Raw genomic sequence first — 21,078 nt, forward strand, 5'->3', positions numbered from 1 at the left:
AGTCCTGGGATTACAGGCATGAGCCACCATCCTGGCCTGAACATACAGTATGTTTTCTGTGCCTGGCTTATTTCACTTGACATGATGTCCTCCAGTTTCATCCATGTTGAAAATGACAGAATTTGGGGGGCTTTTTTATGGCTGAATAGTATTCCATTGTGTACATATGCCACGTTTTCTTTTCTTTTTTTTTTATTAACAGAGTCTCACTCTGTTGCCAGGCACCAGGCTGGAGTGCAGTGGCATGATCTCGGCTCACTGCAGCCTCTGCCTCCCGGGTTCAAGCAATTCTCCTGCCTCAGCCTCCCGAGTAGCTGGGAGTACAGGTGTGCACCACCACACCCAGCTAATTTTTGTATTTTAGAAGAGACGGGGTTTCACCATGTTGGCCAGGATGGTCTCCATCTCTTGACCTTGTGATGTGCCCGCCTTGGCCTCCCAAAGTGCTGGGATTATAGGCGTGAGCCACGGCACCCGGCCATGCCAGGTTTTCTTTATCCGTCCATTCATTGCTGGATGCTTAGGTTGACCTCATATATTGGCTAATAAGAGTTAACTTTTATTGAGCACTTACTATGGGTACTTCTTATACATTATCTCATTTTTTCCCTAAAATAAGTTAGTAGTAGTGCTACTACTTACTCTATTTACAGAATAGAAACTAGCTTAGAGGTTAAATTACACGACTAGCAAAATAAAGAGACAGAATCCAAACCCAGGCAGTTGTGGCTCCAGTGATTCTTTTTTTTTGAGTCAGGGTCTTATTCTGTTGCCCAGGCTGTAGTGCAGGGGCACGATCACAGCTCACTGGATCCTCCTACCTCAGCCTCCTGAGTAGCTGGAAGTACAGACACATGCCACCATGCACAGCTAATTTTTTGTATTTTTTGTAGAGATGGGGCCTCACACTGTTGCCCAGGCTGGTCTCAAATTCCTGGGCTCAAGAGATCTACCTGCCTCAGCCTTCCAAAGTGCTAGGATTACAGGTGCATCACATCCAACTTCTTTTTCTTTCTTCTTTCTTTCTCTCTCTCTTTCTTTCTTTTTCTTTTTTTTTTTTTTGAGACGGAGTTTCACTCTTGTTACCCAGGCTGGAGTGCAATGGCACAATCTTGGCTCACCGCAACCTCCGCCTCCTGGGTTCAGGCAATTCTCCTGCCTCAGCCTCCTGAGCAGCTGGGATTACAGGCACGCGCCACCATGCCCAGCTAATTTTTTGTAGCTTTAGTAGAGACGGGGTTTCACCGTGTTGACCAGGATGGTCTCGATCTCTTGACCTCGTGATCCACCCTCCTCGGCCTCCCAAAGTGCTGGGATTACAGGCGTAAGCCACCGCGCCCGGCCTTTTTTTTTTTTTTTTTTTTGAAACAGTTTCACTCTGTCACCCAGACTAGAGTGCAGTGGTGCCGTCTCAGCTCACTGCAACTTCCACCTCCCAGGCTCAAGCAATTCTCCTGCCTCAGCCTCCCGAGTAGCTGGGATTACAGGTGCATGCCACCACACCTGGCTAATTTTTTATTTTTAGTAGAGATGGGGTTTCACCATGTTGGCCAGGCTGGTCTCAAACTCCTGACCTCAGGTGATCCTCCTGTCTCAGCCTCCCAAAGTGCTGGGATTACAGGCATGAGCCACTGCCCCCAGCCTCTCTTTTTCTTTTTTTAAACCGTCTTATTAAGATATAATTCACATGCCATACACTTCACCCATTTAAAATATATAATCCAGTGCCAGGCACAGAGGCTCATGCCTGTAATCCCAGTACTTTGGGAAGCCAAGGCAGGAAGATCACTTGAAGTCAGGAGTTCCAGACCATCCTGAGTAACATAGTGAGACCCATCTCTATGAAAAAGTTAAAAGTTAACCAGAAAAACCTTCTATGCTCATGGATTAGAAGAATCAATATCATCAAAATGGCCATTCTATCCAAAGCAACTACAGATTCAATGCTACTCCTTTCAAATTATCTACGTTATTTTTCACAGAATTAGAAAAAAAAAATTCTAAAATTCATATGGAACCAAAAAAGAACCTGACTAGCCAAAACAATTCTAAGCAAAATAAAGCTGGAGGCATCACCTTGACTGACTTCAAACTATAAGACTGCAGTAAGCAAAACAGCATAGCACTGGTACAAAAACAGACACATAGACCAATGGAATAGAACAGAGAACTCAGAAATACAGCTGCCTTCTGATCTTGGACAAAATTGACAAAAGTAAGCAATGAGGAAAGGACTCCCTATTCAATAAATGGTGCTAGGATAGCTGGCTAGCTACGTTCAGAAGAATGAAACTGGACCACTACCTTTCAGTATATGGAAATATTAACTCAATAAGGATTAACAATTTAAATGTAAGACCTCAAACTATAAGAATCCTAGAAGAAAACCTAGGAAACACCATTCTGCACATCACCCTTGGGAAACAATTTATGACTAAGCCTTCAAAAGCAATTTTTTTTGAGATGGAGTTTCACTCTTGTTGCCCAGGCTGGAGCACAATGGCATGATCTTAGCTCACCACAACCTCCACCTCCCGGGTTCAAGCAATTCTCCTGCCTCAGCTTCCTGAGTAGCTGGAACTACAGGTGTGCACCACCACGCCCAGCTAATTTTTGTATATTTAATAAAGATGGGGTTTCACCATGTTGACCAGGATGGTCTCGTTCTCTTGACCTCGTGATCCGCCTGCCTTGGCCTCCCAGAGTGCTGGGATTACAGGTCTGAGCCACCACAGCCAGCCTCAAAAGCAATTTTGACAAAAACAAAAAGTGATAAGTAGGGCCTAATTAAACTAAAGAGCTCGTGCACAGCAAAAGAAACAATCAACAGAGTAAGCAGACAACCTAGAGAATGGGAGAAAACATTCACAAACTATGCATCCAGCAAAGGTCTAATATCCAGAATCTACAAGAAACTTCACAACTCAACAAGCAAAAAACAAAATAAGCCCATGAAAATGTAGGTGAACGACGTGAACAAACACTTTTCAAAAGAAGGCATGCAAGCAGCCAACAAACATGAAAAAATGCTTGTCACTAATCATCAGAGAAATGCAAATCAAAACCAAAATGAGATATTATTTCAGGCCAGTCAGAATGGCTATTAAAAAACAGGCCAGGCCAAGCGTGGTGGCTCACGCCTATAATCCTAACACTTTGATTACAGGCACCAGCCTGGCCAACATGGTGAAACTCCATCTCTATTAAAAATACTAAAATTAGCCGAGCATGGTGGCGGGCCCCTGTAATCCCAGCTACTCAGGAGGCTGAGGCAGGAGAGTGGTTTGAACCCTGGAGGCAGAGGTTGCAGCGAGCTGAGATTGCAACACTACCCTCCAGCCTAGGCGACAAACTAAGACTCTGTCTAAAAAAAAAAAAAAAAATTAAAACAAACAAACAGGCTAGATGCAGTGTTTCATGCCCGTAATTCCAGACTTTGGGAGGCTGAGGAAGGAGGATTGCTTGAGTTGAGGAGCTCAAGACCAGCCTGGACAACATGGTGAGACTGTCTCTACTAAAAAAAAAAAAAAAAAAAAAATACACCATATATATATGTAGCTAGGTGTGGTGGCATGTACCTGTACTCCCAACTACTCAGGAGGCTGAGGTGGGAGGATCGCTTGAGCCCAAGAGATCAAGGCTATAGTGAGCTATGATCATGCCACTGTACTCCAGCCTGGGGGACAGAGCAAGACCCTGTCTAAAAAATAAAAAGACAATATATTAATACAATCCAATGGTTTTTTTAGTATATTTATAGGATTGTGCAACTATCACTACAATTTACTTTTAGAACATTATTGTTCTCCCTAAAAGAAATCCCATACCCATTAGCAGTTGTTCCATCCCCACCTCCTCACTCCCAACTACTAATCTACTTTCTGTTCTATAAATTTGCCTATTGTGGACATTTTATATAAATGCAATTCATTTCTATAAATGAAATCATTACTTACCATGTTTTCAAAGTTCATCCATGTTGTAGCTGTATCAGAATGTCATTCCTTTTTATTGCCAAATAATATTCTGTTGTAAGAATATACTACATTTTGTTTACCCAATCATTAGCTGATGAGCTTTTGGATTGTTTCCACTTTTTCACTGTTATAGCTAATGCTGTTTTGTTTCCCCTGCTTAAAGCATTTGATACATAACAATCTCTGTCTAACTCCATTCCAGAGTAAGACAGAGATGCTTGGTCTCAAACATTTTTTCCTTGAGGATTACTGTGAAAGTTGTGCTACAGCATAATCATTGTCTCTATTTATTTATTTGTTTGTTTATTTTTGAAATAGAGTCTTGCTCTGTCACCCAGGCTGGAGTGCAGTGGCATGATCTCAGCTCACTGCAACCTCTGCCTCCCAGGTTCAAGTAATTTTCATGCCTCAGCCTCCCAAGTAGCTGGGACTATAGGTGTGCGGTACCACACCTGAATAATTTTAGTATTTTTAGTAAAGATGCGGTTTCACCATGTTGTTTAGGCTGGTCTCAAACTCCTGACTGCAGGTGATCCACCCACCTCAGCCTCCCAAAGGGCTGGGATTACAGGCACCTTGGGAGGCTGAAGTGGGATCACTTCTGTAATCCCAGCCCTTTGGGAGGCCCAGGCAGGCGGATCATAAGGTCAGGAGTTCAAGACCAGTCTGGCCAACATAGTGAAACCCCGACTCTACTAAAAATACAAAAAATTAGCTGGATGTGGTGGTGTGCGCCTGTAATCCCAGCTACTTGGGAGGCTGAGGCAGGAGAATCACATGAACTCAGGAGGCAGAGGCCGCAGTGAGCCGAGATCGTGCCATTCAGCCCAGGCAACAGTGCAAGACTCTGTCGCAGGAAAAAAAAAGGGGGGGGGCGAGGCGAGGTGGTTTATGCCTGTAATCCCAGCACTTTGGGAGGCTGAGGCAGGCAGATCACCTGAGGTCGGGAGTTTGAGACCAGTCTGACCCACATGGAGAAGAAAATACAAAATTAGCTGGGCATGATGTCACACGCCTGTGATCCCAGCTACTTGGGAGACTGAAGCAGGAGAATCGCTTGAACCAGGAGGCAGAGGTTGTGGTGAGCCAAGATCACGCCATTGCACTCCGGTCTGGGCAACAAGAGCGAAACTTCATCTCAAAAAGTAAATAAATACATATATGTGCACAATGCTGTTGTGAATGTGTACCAGTTTGTGTGTGTGGTTTTATGTTTTCATTTATCTTAAAAATATATGTACCTAGCTGTCATATGCTAGTAACATGATAATTATGTTTTTTGTTTGTTTGTTTAAGAGACAGGGTCTTGATCTCTCACCCAGGCTTTAGTGCAGTGGTACAAACACAGCTCCCTGTAGCCTCCAGCTCCTAAGCTCAGCGAGATTTCCACCTCGACCTCCCCAAGTGCTGGGATTACACGTGTGAGCCCCTGTGCCTGGCCTGTTTAACTGTTTGCAGACATTATTTTTATTGTGAAAATTTTCAAAAGCTGAGAGAATAGTACAGAGTACCTGTATCTCTCCATTTAGAGTCAATAATTATTGACATTTTTTTCAGAGTCACATCCCTGTTTCTCTCTCTGATTTCATTTTTTAAAGCCAGCACTCTTACCTACTAAATTACATTTTTCCCCAATTAAATGAGTGATCACAGGTAAAATAGTATAATGCTTGGCCAATAATGGCTACTCAGAAATGTAAATTTCCTCCTCCCCTCTTTTTCTCAATATTTAGAAATGTAGGATTTGGAGTTGCAAGCTCTATATCCAGGTAAGGGAAGTGAAAACTGAATTAGATTCATAAACCTCAAGGTCAGTGGAACTGTAAAGTCGCCATCCAAACTTGATGATCCAGGGGTTCAATTGCTTGTTGATTTTACTAAGGTGAGATAATTAGAGCAAAATATATTCTATGAATAGTTAAATTACCAGGTGGCAGGGTGGGGTGCAGAAGAGTCCAAACCATCACAGCTGTTTTTCATTTCAAGGCAGCAGGAACTTCAGCTCACACAACATGCAAACAAACCTATTGTAAAGCAAAATTTAAAATCTCATTTACTAATGCAGACTTTTTCACATTCCCCCTACAGAGTGCCTGGACATAAGAAAGGAACTGCGTAAGTGAACTGACCAGTGCTGCAGTTTTACCAAAACACCAACAGAAAGGGTCAATTTCTTTCTGGACAATGATATTGAACAGGTGAAAAGTATGGCAGCACATTACTTTTCACTGACTTTTGAAAAGAATCAACCCTAACTTTAGATCCTTGGGGTACCCAGAACAACTTTCACTCCCATGAAATCCATATGCTTACAAGAAGCTATTGGTCTTGCTGGAATTTTTATGAATTCCAAATCTGCCAATCATAATTTTCAGGCATCAGACCTTTAGCAGCCACTTCTTATCCAGAGATATTTCTGTAACAGAGGTTTTCTTCCCATTGCAGAGATAAATCTCGCAAGATTATGACTACTTTTGGTCTTGCAAACACCCAGTTCTACTGCCCAAGTCCTACGAGATCTAGACCAGAGATTCTGAGCCCTGGCTGTGCATCGGAGAGAGACCATTATTACTTACAGCAAAATTAACAATTTCTTTATATAATCTAATACTTAATCTATATTCAAAATTTCCCAGTTGTCTCCATAATGTCCTTTTATAGTTTGTATGTTCAAACCAAGTTCTAACAAAGTCCACACACAGATTTTTATTCTTAAGTCTCTTATAATCTGGAACAATCTTAAATACCCCCGGCTCCTCACTTTTTCTTAATGCCATTGACTTGATGAAGAAACTAAGTCAGTTCAGTTTGTCCTGTAGAATGTCCTACCTTCTGGATTTGTCTAATGGTTTCTTTGTGATGGCCTGCCCCTGTTCCTCTATTTCTTGTATTTCCTGTAAGCTGGTAGTTTGATCTAAATAACTGCTTAGCTTCAGGTTACACATTTTTGGTAAGAAATTTGCCGGGCATGGTGGCTCACGCTTGTGATCCCAGCATATTGGGAGACCAAGGTGGGCAGATCACCAGGTCAAGAGTTTGAGACCAGCCTGACCAACATGCAGAAACTTCATCTCTACTAAAAATACAGAAATTAGCTGGGTGTGGTGGCACGCGCCTGCAATCCCAGCTACCCAGGAGGCTGATGCAGGAGAATCGCTTGAACCCAGAAGGCAGAGCTTGCAGTGAGCTGAGATTGCCCCACTGCACTCCAGCCTGGGCCACAGAACAAGACTCCATCTCAAATAATAAACAAACAAACAAATGTATTACCTTAAAATTTTAAAACAACCTTTCCTTGGAAAAGGAAAAAAATGAAAATAAAGTTCATATCCAATTTCAATGATATTTTCAAAAAGAAAAAATACCCAGAATATGAAACTACTGGACCTGGAGGACGAACTGTAGGAAGCAAGGTAATTGACATTCAGGAAATGAATTCCTGAGTGGCTTTCTAAAAATAAACCCAAACAACAACAACAAACACCTGGTATGGCCAGCCTGAAGAAAGGGGAGGAAGCAAACACTGAAGGATTCATACACTGAAGTGCAGCTCAGCTGCAATAGCCTTGCCCCTCACAAATCTTAATAAGGCCACAATGAGCAGGAAACAATGTAGCCAAACTGATTTAACTTGTGTCAAAATCACAGTGGGCGGCAGTGGGATCTGGACAAACCCTCTAGTTGATGAACATGGACTTAGAGGACCTCAGCTTCTCCATAGCAAATTGGCAAATTTGTTCTGAAACCCGGTTGATAACTTTGTAAACTATATGGGATTGACATTTCGTGTTCCCGTCAGGGTCACATGGAGTGAGACAGACCAGCTTTGTAACCGTATTTGTTAGGTTTTCTCTGGTGGAAAGACTCCACTGGAATCCCAGCTCTACCACTTACCAGCTGTGTGACTTTAGCTGAAAACCACTCCTGGGCTTCGTTTTCTCATTTGTAGATGGGGATGATCATTCCTCCCTCACCAGGAGGCTGTGCAGATGGAATGAGAGAACATATGTGAAAGTCTAGACCAGAGCCTGACACTGGCAGGACCCACATGTTACTACTCCCTACCTCCTATGATGACCCAACCCAAGAGAGAGAAGCAAGCCAACTGTGCCTGTATCTGAACAGTTACAGCAGTGAGAGACACAGCCAACTTATTCTGTGGGGCCTGTACCCTGCAAGCAGGGTTCTTTGCGAGTGGTGGAAGCTTCAGAGAGGGGATAGAGGCAGGCCCTGCCTTCAGGAAGCAGCGTCACTCACCAACCTTTTCACCCATTAGACTGTTAATGGAGGTTTTAAATAGAAAATGATGTGATCTTCTTTCTTGAATGATAATACCGCTAAAGTTTCTAAATATAAACTTAAACTGTGATACCCCCTACATGCACACACAGACACATAGTCCTCAAGTCAGAGTAGTGACTGTCCACCTGTCACAGTTTTTTCACAATTTTTTTATTTTGAAAAATTTCAAAGATGGAAAAGTTGCAAGTAGTACGATGAACACCATATGTCACCAGATGTTCATGTAGACTTATCAATTAAATTTTACTGCATTTATGTTCTATTTTTTTGAAGATTTAGAATTGAACGTTCTATTTTTAAAAAATCATTTGCCGAACCATTTAAGAGTTAATTATAGACACTGTGACACTTCATCCAAAAATACTTTGGCATGTATCTCCTAAGAATAAAAATATTCATCCTATGTAACTATAAAATAAGTATCTCACTCGGGAAATTTTATTGTATTGAAAATACAGTTCATATTCAGAATTTCCCAGTTATTCCAACAATATCCTTTGTAGATTTCTAAAACCCAAGATCCAGAAGAAAAAAGAAAAACAAAATCACATATTTAATTTAATTGTCATGTCTGATCTAGTCAATTTCTGAAATTTAGCCCTTTCCTTTTCAGAGCTAGAGCTGTTGTTTTCCCATTACTTATATCCACTTCAGTGGGTCTCACAGCTAAATGCAAGCCCCAGTCATTTTATATCTTCACTTTTGATCCATGTACTTAAAAAAGAAGTGACTTGTATTGAATATAATCCCACTGTTTCTCAGTTCTTAGCTTTAAACAATATTTGAATAGAATGGTAATGTTAATAGCATACGCACAATGACAGATCTAGGCAGGGAAGGCAGGGGGCATTCAGCTAAGGGCACATTCAACTCACAGTAATGACTGAATATTCAGGTGACAAGCTGTGGTTGGAGATGAGACCTGAATCTCTCCCTAGGTAAGGTAAAGAAGGAGCTACAAAGAGTAAGAGGGGAAGCCACAAATGGGTAACTTTTCCCAGAGGAGAGAATATTTTGTGAGAAGGACCCGTCCGAATGTTGAGAGACTTCCAGGCCAGAAGAGAAGCAGCAGGGTATGCTGGAGACCCAGAAAATCCAGGGGAGTGGGGTGTCCTAGGAGGCAAGGAAGGAATGGGTGCACAGATAATGAGGAAAAGACAATGAATTTTATCCCTGAGCTGCTTATGGCTTTTAATTCAGGATGTGAATTAGGTTGAGTGCTGTGGTGCACACCTGTAATCCCAACACTTTGGGAGGCTGAGGCAGGTGGATCACGAGAGGTCAAGGGTTCAAGACCAGCTTGGCCAACATGATGAAACCCAGTCTCTACTAAAAATACAAAAATTAGCCAGGTGTGGTGGCATATGCCTGTAATCTCAGCTACTTGGGAGGCTCATGTTGGAGAACTGTTTGAACCCAGGAGGTGGAGGTTGCAGTGAGTCAAGATTGTGCCATTGCACTCCAGCCTGGGCAACAAGGGTGAAACTCTGTCTCAAAAAAAAAGAAGACGTGAATTAATTTAATTCTCAAGACCAGGCCAGGAGAGAGGCCTTGGGGCCCAGAGCTATGCCAGCTGGAGTCAGATCAGACAACCTTCTGGAGAAGCAGGGTGGAGGCCAGGCCGGAAGCTCAAAGCCCCAGACCTCAGATCTGAGGTAAGACTCCTTTATGTAAGCAAACAGGAGTAGGCACTGGGAGCTATGGAGAGGGAAAAACCTAAGAATAATCCTCAGGAAGAGAAGTTGCCGAGGAGAACATGAAGGGACAAACTGGAGGACAAAAGCCAATTCGGTTGGGATAACCAGGGAACAAATGGAAAGAATCTGTGTCCTTGACAACACTGAACCACTGAGTTAACCAACTGCAAAACTGCCCCACTGCTGTACTACTTCTTGTAATGTTCTGTATTGTTTTTTTTAAAAAAAGAGGCAAACTAAATCAATAAATAAGAAAACTCCCAAAAAAGCACAGTTAAAAAGAAAAGTCTCAAGAGCCAATAAAATGAAGTAAAATTATCAAATAGGCGAACATAATGTAGTTACAATAAATGTAGCAAATGCACTCAAACTTGTTAGGTAGATCTTAAGCATATAATTAGATTTAAATGTTTATAAAGAACAAGGCTGTCAGTGAATAACTCGATTTTTAAAAGATCAGAGAAAAAAAATAGAAAGGCAGGCAAAAGGAAAATCTGACCGCTTTGGGAGGCCAAGGTGGTCAGATCACCTGAGGTCAGAAGTTCGAGACCACCTTGGCCAACGTGTTTATCCCTTCATGTTCTCCTCAGCAACTAAAAATACAAAAATTAGCCAGACGTGGTGGCAGGCATCTGTACTCCCAGCTACTTGGGAGGCTGATGCAGGAAAATTGCTTGAACCCAGAGGTGGAGATTGTAGTGTACTGAGATACTGCCACTGCACTCTAGCCTGGGCAATAGAGCAAGACTCTGTCTCAAAAAAAAAAAAAAAAAAAAAAAAGAGAGAAAATTTATAGAACTTTCAGTTTCTTAAGACATATGAATATATATATATATATATATCCACAGTCATGTATTAACATGGAGAATACATTCTGAGAAAAGCATCACTGGGCAATTTTATTATTGTGTGAACATCATCAAGTGTACTTACCGCAAACCTAGATGGTATGCCAGTACACACCTAGGCTATATGGTACAGCCTATTGCTCCCAGGCTACAAACCTGTACACCATGTTACTGTACTGAATACTGTAGGCAATTGTAACACAGCATTTGTATATTTAAACATAGCTAAACACAGAAAAGGGGCAGTAAAAATATGATATTATAATCTTTTATTTATTTATTTATTTTTGAGATGGAGTTTCGTTCTGTTACCCAGGCTGGAGTGCAGTGGCATGATCTCAGCTCACTGCAACCTCTGCCTCCCTGGTTCAAGCAACTCTCCTGCCTCAGCCTTCCAAGTAGCTGGGATTACAGGCGAGTAATCACCACACTAGGCTAACTTTTGTACTTTTAGTAGAGACAGGATTTCGGCATGTAGGCCAGGTTGGTCTCAAACTCCTGACCTCAGTTGATCCACCTGCCTTGGACTCCCAAAGTGCTGGGATTACAGGTGTGAGCCACCACGTTCTGTTTATGGTGTTATAATCTTATGCGACCACTGTCGTATATGTGGTTTGTGGTTTACTGAAATGTTATATGGTGCATGACACTACATACACACACATGCACGCACACATATGTATAAGTATATAGACATATATATGTCTATATATAGACATATATATGTATAAGTATATAGACACATATATATATAGACATATATATATATATATAGGCATGTGTATGTGTATATATGTGTGTCTATGTATAAGTATACAGAACTTGCCCCATGAAGGAGGCACTGATGAATATGGAAGCATTCCTGATTATTCAGGTGTTGTGAGCAAGGGAAAGTTCAGTACCAACTGCTGAAGGTTGAAAGAGGTTTGAGGTGCTCTTGCCAACTAACAAGGGAATTTTTGCTAGAATGAGTAGTGCGTTCACAATACATGGTATTAATACGGTTTGAAAGCAGTGTGAGTGTGCCCGTAGAAGAGGGGGACATGGCATGCAGTCTCTATTGTCTCGCGTCTCTGTGGTAAACTCTTCTCAGTAGATACTGAATCATCAGGGTGAGATTAACCCCTTCTTCATCTCTGAGAAATTAACCCCACAGCACTCCAGTTCACCAGTACAAACCTTACTGTAGAGTCGTTTACAAGATTGTGAATTAGTTCATTGGCTTCTAATTTGCAAGTTGAACTCTAAAATTTTCAATCTTTTTGCCTTCTATTCATTTTGGAAACAATCTGTGCCCAAGTTATGGCAAAGGAAAGGAGAAGTATATTTTCACCCTCAAACTGCTGGACTGACGGTTTACATGAAACACCCATATTCCGTTTAGAGGCTGTAGCATTGACTGGTTTCCTGTTCTTATGTCCCCTAATTCTTAAATGAGGGTACTGGGACTTTAACAGCTGCACACTTTCAACACAGTCCTCCCTAAGTGGTGTCAAATGGCTGGGAATGAAGCTGTGGTAACTCTGGATGATTTATGCAGCCACTTAGTCATCGTTGTTCCATCAGGGGAAACAATGAGAGGCTTTTGTTTGTGTTTCTGTGTGTAGGGCGTGACGGACAAAGAGAAGCAAATATTCATATAATGAAACTTTGGTCCTCTTTTTTTCTCTCAACAGAGGTCTTTATCTTTAAATTACTATAAATATAACATAAAAATGGAATATATATTGCATTGTGGCTCTTTCTACATTGTTTTCATGTACTTGCCTAGAAACTTGCTTTTTTTCCTTGTCTGTTATTTCAAAAAAGTAATGTATAAATACATCCTAACCATAAAATAATCAAGCGTTATGAAAGTACACAGAATAAAAAACCCAGTCTCCCTTCATTGCCCTCACCCAACCTCCACCCCCATCATCTAGCCCCTACAAAAATTATCGGGTTTTTTTTTTGTTGTTGTTGTTTTTTAACCTCCATTGCCCTGGTTTGGGGCAGTTTCATAAGAACAGAAGACATATTGCAAGCAACAGGAAAATTCTAAAATATGGAAAATCAGAAACCACTGCAAATGGCCCCCATTGTGGAGCATACCTCAGCAAGCGCCAGGGAAAATTGCGGCAGTGTTTGAAGGCAGATCGAGGTAGCTCCTCTGAAGAAAAGGTACGTGGAGCCAAAAATATCTGCGTTTGTGTCTTTCTACCTCTGTCACTAGCTAGCTGTTATCCTTGGGCAACTTTAGTTTCCCTAGCCATAAGGTAGACATGGCCACAGGGGAATGAAACGAGATTGTGTGTGCAAAACACGTACCAAATGCCTGAATACTAGGTCTTCAGCAAATATTCGCTTTCCTCCCACCTCCAGAAGAACTTTGCAGCATCTGAGGCACCTAACGGCTTATTCCTGGTAAAGTTTTAGTTATTTCTGGATGTTTGTGGGGAAATGATAATCCTATTTTGTACACTGGTTATAGAAGGTGAAAAAGAGCATGGTTTGCTGTCCTGCTAGGCTGCTCAGAGCATGTCAGTGTTTTGCAGGGTTAATTAAATGCTGATGTGGAAATAGGTCTCCACCACATTTGGGTTCAGGCAATTAATGTGGATTCAGGCAAGAGTGTTCGGGATTAAGAAATCCTGGTAAACCAGGTGTGGTGGCTCACACCAGTAATCCCACGCTTTGGGAAGCCGAGGTGGGTGGATCACTTGAGCCCAGGAATTCAAGACCAACTTGGGTAACATAGGGAGACCACCCGCCGTTTCTACAAAAAATAAAAAAAGTTAGCCAGGTGTGCTAGGGTGCACCTGTAGTCCCAGCTACTCAGGAGGCTGAGGTGGGAAGATTGATTGAGGCTGCAGTGAGTTATTATCATGCCACCATACTCCAGCCTGGGTAACAGAGCAAGCCTCTGTCTCAAAAATTAAAAATAAATAAATAATTAAGGAAATCCTGGCCAGGCATAGTGTAAAAATACAAAAATTAGCCGGGTGTGGTGGCACGCACCTATAATCCCAGCCACTGCACTCCAGCCTGGGCGACAGACGAAACTCCGTTTCAAAAAAAAAAAATCCTGATAATCTTGGGTATATTATCTCCTGGAAACCTGTATCACTAGGTGACTCATTAAAAGAACAAATTTAATAATGGGAAACACCGATACAAGAACATTGAATTCTCATTATTATTTTAAATATGGAACACTTCATAAATGTGCGTGTCAGCCTGGGCAGGATCTATGCTGATTTTCTTTGTATTGTTCCAATAATCCATGCTCGTTTCAGCAGAGTGTTCAGGATTAAGAAATTGCTTTTAATAGACTCCTTTTCTTTTTTTTTTCTTTTTCTTTTCTTTTTTTTTTTTTTTTTTTGGGGGGCAGGGTTTTTTTTTTTCCCTTGGGTTGGGTGGAGGGGGGCGGTCTTGGCTTGTTGCAACCTCCACCTCCTGGGCTCAAGTGATCTTCCGATCTCAGCTTCCTGAGTAGCTGGGACTACAGGCACAAGACATCAGGCTCAGCTAATTTTTGTATATATTTTTTTTTGGGTAGAGACAGGGTTTTGCCCTGTTGCCCGGGCTGGTCTCAAACTCCTGAGCTGAAAGTGAATCTGCCTGCCTTGTCCTCCCAAAGTGCTGGGATTACAGGTGTGAACCACCATTAATAGACTATTCCCTAGAGCAGTTCTAGGTTCTTAGCAATATTAAGTTGAAAGTACACAGATGGCCGGGCATGGTGGCTCACATCTATAATCCCAACACTTTGGGAGGCTAAGGCAGGTGGATCATGAGGTCAGGAGTTCAAGACCAGCATGACCAAGATGGTGAAACCTTGTCTCTACTAAAAATACAAAAATTAGCTGAGCACGGTGACAGGAGCCTGTAATCCCAGCATACTTGGGAGGCTGAGGCAGGAGAATTGCTTGAACCAGGGTGGCAGAGGTTGTAGGAAGCAGAGATCGAGTCACTGCACTCCAGCCTGGGGACAAAGTAAGACTTCGTCTTCCTTTTGTTTCTTTCTTTTTCTTTTTTTCTTCTTTCTTTCTTTCTTCTCTTCCTTTTTCATTCCTTCCTTCCTTCTTCTCTTTCTTTTTTTTTTTTTTTTTTGAGACGGAGTTTCACTCTTGTTACCCAGGCTGGAGTGCAATGGCGCGATCTTGGCTCACCGCAACCTCTGCCTCCTGGGTTCTGGCAATTCTCCTGCCTCAGCCTCCTGAGTAGCTGGGATTACAGGCACGCGCCACCATGCCCAGCTAATTTTTTGTATTTTTAGTAGAGACGGGGTTTCACCATGTTGACCAGGATGGTCTCGATCTCTTGACCTTGTGATCCACCCGCCTCGGCCTCCCAAAGTGCTGGGATTATAGGCTTGAGCCACCGTGCCCGGCCCCCTTCTTCTCTTTCTTTCTTTTTCTCTCTCTTTCTCTTCTTTCACCCTCTCTCTCTCTTTCTTTCTTTCGAAACAGAGTCTTACTATGTTGCCCAGGCTGATCTCGAACTCCTGGGCCTAAGTGATCCTCCTGCCTCAGCCTGCCAAGTAACTGGGACTACAGGTACACACCACTATGCCTGGCTGCCTTTTCTAGAATGTCATATAATTGGAAACATCCAATAGGTAGCCTTTTCAGATTGGCTTCTTTCACTTAGTAATAGGTATTGAAGGTGCCTCCATGTCTTTTCATGGCTTGATAACTCATTTATTTTCAGTGCTGAATAGTATTCCATTATCTCCATGTATTATCCATTCACCTACTGTGGACATTTTCGTATTGCTTCCATGTTTTGACCATTATGAACAAAGCTGCTATAAACATTGATGTGCAGGTTTTTGTGGGGACATAAGTTTTCAACTTATTTGGTAAATGCCTAAGAACACAATTGCTGTATCTTGTGGTAAGACATTTAGTTTTGTAAGAAACAGCCAAACTATTTTCCAAAGGGGCTGTATCATTTGGCACAACAGCAGTGAATGAGAGTTCCTGTTGTTCCACATCCTCGCCAGCGTTTGATGTTGTCAGTGTTTTGGATTTTTGCCATTCTAATAGGTGTGTGGTCTTATCGAATTGTTGTTTTAATTTGCACATCCCTAGTGACATACCAAAATCTTTTCATCTGCTTATTTGCCATCTGTATATTTTCTTTGGTGAGTTTGTTCTGATCTTTTGCCCATTTTTTAATCAGGCTATTTTTATTATTCTGTGTTTTAAGAGGTCTTTATCTGTTTTGAATAATAGTCTTTTATTAGAAAAGCCTTTTGCAAATATTTTTTCCAGTCTGTGGCTCATCTTCTCATTCTCTTGAAATTATTTTAAAATTATTTGTGAATGTTGATAAACATGGCTATTTGGGAGTTCAGAAGCTTCAGTTTTTATTACCAAGTAACTGTTCTACAGTCATCCAACAGGCAAGCTCATTAGCTGAAAGTATCGGCCAGGCACGGTGGCTCATACCTGTATAATCCCAACACTTTGGAAGGCCGAAGCGGGTGGATCAGTTGAAGTCAGGAGTCTGAGACCAGCTTGGCCAACATGGTGAAACCCCATCTCTACTAAACATACAAAAATTACAGGGCTCCTGTAATCTCAGCTACTCAAGAGGCTGAGGCAGGAGAATCACTTGAACCCAGGAGGCGGAGGTTGCAGTAAGCCGAGATCATGCCACTGCACTACAGCCTGGGCAACAGAGTGAGACTCAGTCTCAAAATAATAATAATAATAATAATAATAATAATCTGAAAGTATCTTTATGAAGATAAAGATTAAGGCACTAACACCCTACTTCTGGAGGGATCCAGTTGCATTTTCTGCAATCTATAAAGCCTAGAGTGCCCTCTGCTGTTTACCTTCTGAAAACCAAGCAGCCGATGGTTTCAAAAGACTATTTTTGAAATAACATCATAAATAATAACCCTTAATCTCCTGTGATTTCTTTATCGAGTGACCTTCTGAAGGCTTATCTCAAAAAGAGAAAAATGACTATTCTTTAGTAGCAACTTGATTCCTTAGTCAGAAGTGTGTCTTATTCCATACCACCAGCCTGTGGAAAAAAGAAAAAAAGTGCACCCAATACATTTGCAGAATGTGTAGAATGTTTTTTAAGTGTGTCTGAGATATATTTTATTTTATTTTGTTTTACTTTATTTATTTACTTTTTGGAGACAGAAGCTGACCCCATTGCCCAGGATGGTGTGCAGTGGCACAATCAATCATAGCTCACTGCAGCCTCCATCTCCTGGGCTAAAGTATCCTCCCACCTCAGCCTCCCAAAATCCTGGGGATACAGGCATGAGCCATGTGCCCGGCCAGATACCATTTGAAATGTGATCAGTATGTCTGTTGGTTCTCAACAGACATATTCCCATATTGCCTGGCCTACTAAACTAAAATTTAAACATGTGTATTAAGAAATTCACTAGGATGCCAGGTGTGATGGCCCGCACCTGTAATTCCAGCACTTTGGGAAGCCAAGGTAGCCAGATCACCTGAGGTCAAGAGTTCGAGACCAGCCTGGCCAACATGGCAAAACCCCGTCTCTACTAAAAATACACAAAAAAATTAGGCAAGCATGGTGGCACGTGCCTTTAATCCCAACTACTCAAGAGGCGGAGGCGGGAGAATCACTGGAACCAGGAGGCAGAAGTTTCAGTGAGTTGAGATCGTACCACTACTTTCCAGCCTACGTGACAGAGCAAGACTTCGTCCATCTCAAAAAAGTTAAAAATATATAAAATTTAAAAATAAATTCAGGTTAGTAAATCAATTGTCTCTTTAGAATCAGATTATGAGCTGTGGCAGTAATTCACACCTGTAATCCCTAGCACTTTGGGAGGCCAAGACAGGAAGATAACTTTAGGCCAGGAGTTCAAGATCGGCCTGGGCAACATAGCAAGATCCTGTCTCTATATGAAAAACTATATAATAATAAATAAATAAGTAAAATCAGACAATGTTGCTGATGTCTTCAAAATATTGCATCTATATACATACATACATATATATATATATTGAGATGGAGTCTTGCTCTGTCACTCAGGCTGGAGTAGAGTCGTGCAATCTTGGCTTACTGCAACTTCTGCCTCCCGAGTACAAGCGATTCTCCTGCTCAGCCTCCCAAGTATCTGGGACTACAGGTGTGAACCATAACGCCAAGCTAATTTTTGTATTTTCAGCAGAAATGGGGTTTTAGCATGCTGGCCAGCCTGGTCTTGAACTCCCGACCTCAAGTGATCCTCTCGCCTCAGCATCCCAAAGCGCTGGGATTATAGGTGTGAGCCGTCCTGCCTGGCTTCAGGGAGAGTTGTTTCTAAAATGCAGGTCTGTGGCTGGCTGCAGCCTCTCATATCTGTAATCCAAGCACTTTGGGAGGCCATGGCGGGAGGATTGCTGGAGCCCAGGCGGTTCAGACCAGCCCTGGCAACATAGCATGACTCCATATCTACAAAAAATTTAAAAATTAGCCAAGGGTGGTTGTGCATGCCTATAGTCCTGGCTACTTGAGAGGCTGAAGTGGGAGCATCACCTGAGCCCAGGAAGTCAAGGTTGCAGTGAGCCATGATCGTACCACTGTGCTCCAGCCAGGGCGACAAGAGTGAGACCCTGTCTCAAAAAAAAAAAAAAAAAAAAAAGGCTGGACAAAGTGGCTCACGCCTGTAATCCAAGCACTTTGGAGGCCAAGGCGGGCTGATCACCTGATCACCTGAGGTTGAGAGTTCAAGACCAGCCTGACCAACATGGTGAAACCCCGTCTTACGAAAAAAAAAAAATTTCTCAAATGAGTCACATCACTTCCATACCTTCTGTATCAGTAACATGTTACTCTAAAATTTAGTGGCTTAGAAAAACAATAATCATGCACTATTTCTCATGGTTTCTTTGGGTCATGAAATTTGGAAGGGTTTGGCTGGAAGTTCTTGCTCTGAGAAGGTTGCAATCAGATTTTGGCCAGGGCTGCAGTCATCTCAAGGCTTGAGTAGGGCTGAAGGATTCACTTCCAAGCTGACTAATTCACATGACTGGCAAAGTGGTGCTGACTGCTGGTTGGGCACCTTCATTCTTCTCCATATGGGCCTTTCTACAAGGGTTATTCGGGGTCTTCATAGGATTGTAGCTGGCTTTTCCCAGAGTGAGTGATCCAAGAGACCGAAGCAGAAGCATCAGTGGATTTTATGACAGCCTTGGAAGGCCCACCATCACTTCTGCTATCTTCCATTGGTCACAGAAGGCCAACTCCAATACAATATGGAAGGAAACTACACAAGGGCGTGAATACCAACAGGCAAAGATCACTGAGGGCCATCTTGAAGACTGGCTATTACAAAACCTAGGCTAATATGCAGTCTCCTTTAAGAGTTCTACAAGGCCATTCACCCTTGTCATCAGGAACAAGGACCTGTCATGTCTTAGCACATCTCTAAGCTTGCTATTTTAGGAGTAAGGCATAGTTCTTAATTGATTCATTTACTCCTAAGGCCCAATAATTAGAGGTGATGCGGCTATTCCAGTGGCTCACTTATTTTAATGTTCTTGGAGAAGAGAGTGTTAGTGCTACTGAAAACTATAACATTCTGTGGTTAGGATTACAGACAATCACAAAATTATATCTAAGTCATCTACATAAAACAATACACATTAAACTAGATATGCATATTTAGAGCAAAATAACATACTTCATAAAGTTAAATATATTCAATAATCCAAGTAGGACATCGTCAATACTTAAGATTTAGTTAATAAAATTAAATAAATCCAATATTTGTCCTCTGCTGCCTCTTCCTAAAACAAGATACCACCGTATTCTTTTCTTTTTTTTAAGAGATGGGATCACGGTCTGTCACCTAGGCTGCAGTACAGTACTGCAATCATAGTCTTAAACTCCTGGGCTCAAACAATCCTCCTGCCTCAGTGTCCTGAGCATCTGGAACAACAGGTGCATGCCACCACACCAGACTAATTTATTTTTATTTTAATTTGTTATAGAGAAAGGGTCTCATTCAGTTGTCCAGGCTGGTCTCAAACTTCTGGGCTGAAGCAATCCTCTGGCCTCAGCCTCCTAAAATGCTGGGATTACAAATGTTAGCCACTTTGCCTGGCCACAGCATTCTTTTCTATTTCCTCCTATACCTGCTCCCAGCCCAATTCTTAGCGTAAAGTTGCTGATCAGCTGGGCGCGGTGGCTCACACCTGTAATCCCAGCACTTTGAGAGGCCAAGGTGGGTGGATCACCTGGGGTCAGGAGTTCACGACCAGCCTGGTCAACATGGTGAAACCCTGTCTCTACTAAAAATACAAAAATTAGCTGGGCATGATGGCACACACCTGTAATCCCAGCTACTTTGGAAGCTGAGGCAGGATAATTGTCTGAATCTGAGAGGTGGAGGTTGCAGTGAGCTGAGATTGTGCCATGGCACTCCAGCCTGGGCAAGAGAGCAAGACTCCATTTCAAAAAAATAAATAAAAATAAAGTTGATGATCATTAAATATTTGTTGAATCGGATTAATACCAGGAATAAATAATCCTCTAGTCTTCTCTTTGTGATTCCTTCTGAATTTCTGTGGAACAGTAGACGGTGTTAAGCTTCAGGCATTACACTAAGCATTTTACATGTATTATTTCATTTCATCATTATACCAACCTAATAGGAATGGTGCCTTATTTTATCCATTATATACATTAGAGAACTGAGTCTTAGAGAGGTTGGTTGATCTCTACTAGTCTTATCCTCTCCAAATTCTTCTTCTTCATATCCCATATTTTATGGAGTCTAGAAAGAGACTAACTTTATGCCTAGTTATAAATATACAGATTCTCTAGTTTATACATATATTTTTTCCCCGCTCCTGTTGCCCAGGCTGGAGTGCAGTGGTGTGATCTTGGCTCACTGCAACCTCCACCTCCTGGGTTTGAGCCATTCTCCTGCCTCAGCCTCCCGAGTGGTGGGACTAGAGGCATGTGCCACCATGCCTGGCTAATTTTGTATTTTTAGTAGAGATGGGGTTTCTCCATGTTGGTCAGACTGGTCTCGAACTCCTGACCTCAGGTGATCTGCCTGCCTCGGCCTCCCAAAGTGCTGGGATTACAGGTGTGAGCCACCATGCCCAGCCCTCTGGTTTCTATTTTAAAGATTATTGTGCATTTATTTAGCAATAATATTAGCAAAATGACTTTTTCTTCAGGATACAGAGGAATATGCTATGGAGGACCTAAACAAAAAGTACTACACTCCCTGCTTCCAAGATACGCTTTTATTGTACTCATTGTAAAATTCTGAAA

At 42.0% G+C, this 21,078-nt stretch overlaps 1 pseudogene; it reads right to left on the bottom strand.

Moving 5' to 3' along the window:
- Positions 1-14,004: 14,004 nt before the first annotated feature.
- On the bottom strand, positions 14,005-14,104 carry LOC116526404 (annotated as a pseudogene).
- Positions 14,105-21,078: the final 6,974 nt, after the last annotated feature.

The sequence above is a fragment of the Sapajus apella genome, unplaced genomic scaffold, assembly GCF_009761245.1.
Source record: "Sapajus apella isolate SASKATOON/1434 unplaced genomic scaffold, GSC_monkey_1.0 scaffold50, whole genome shotgun sequence".
Classification (NCBI taxonomy): Eukaryota; Metazoa; Chordata; class Mammalia; order Primates; family Cebidae; genus Sapajus; species Sapajus apella.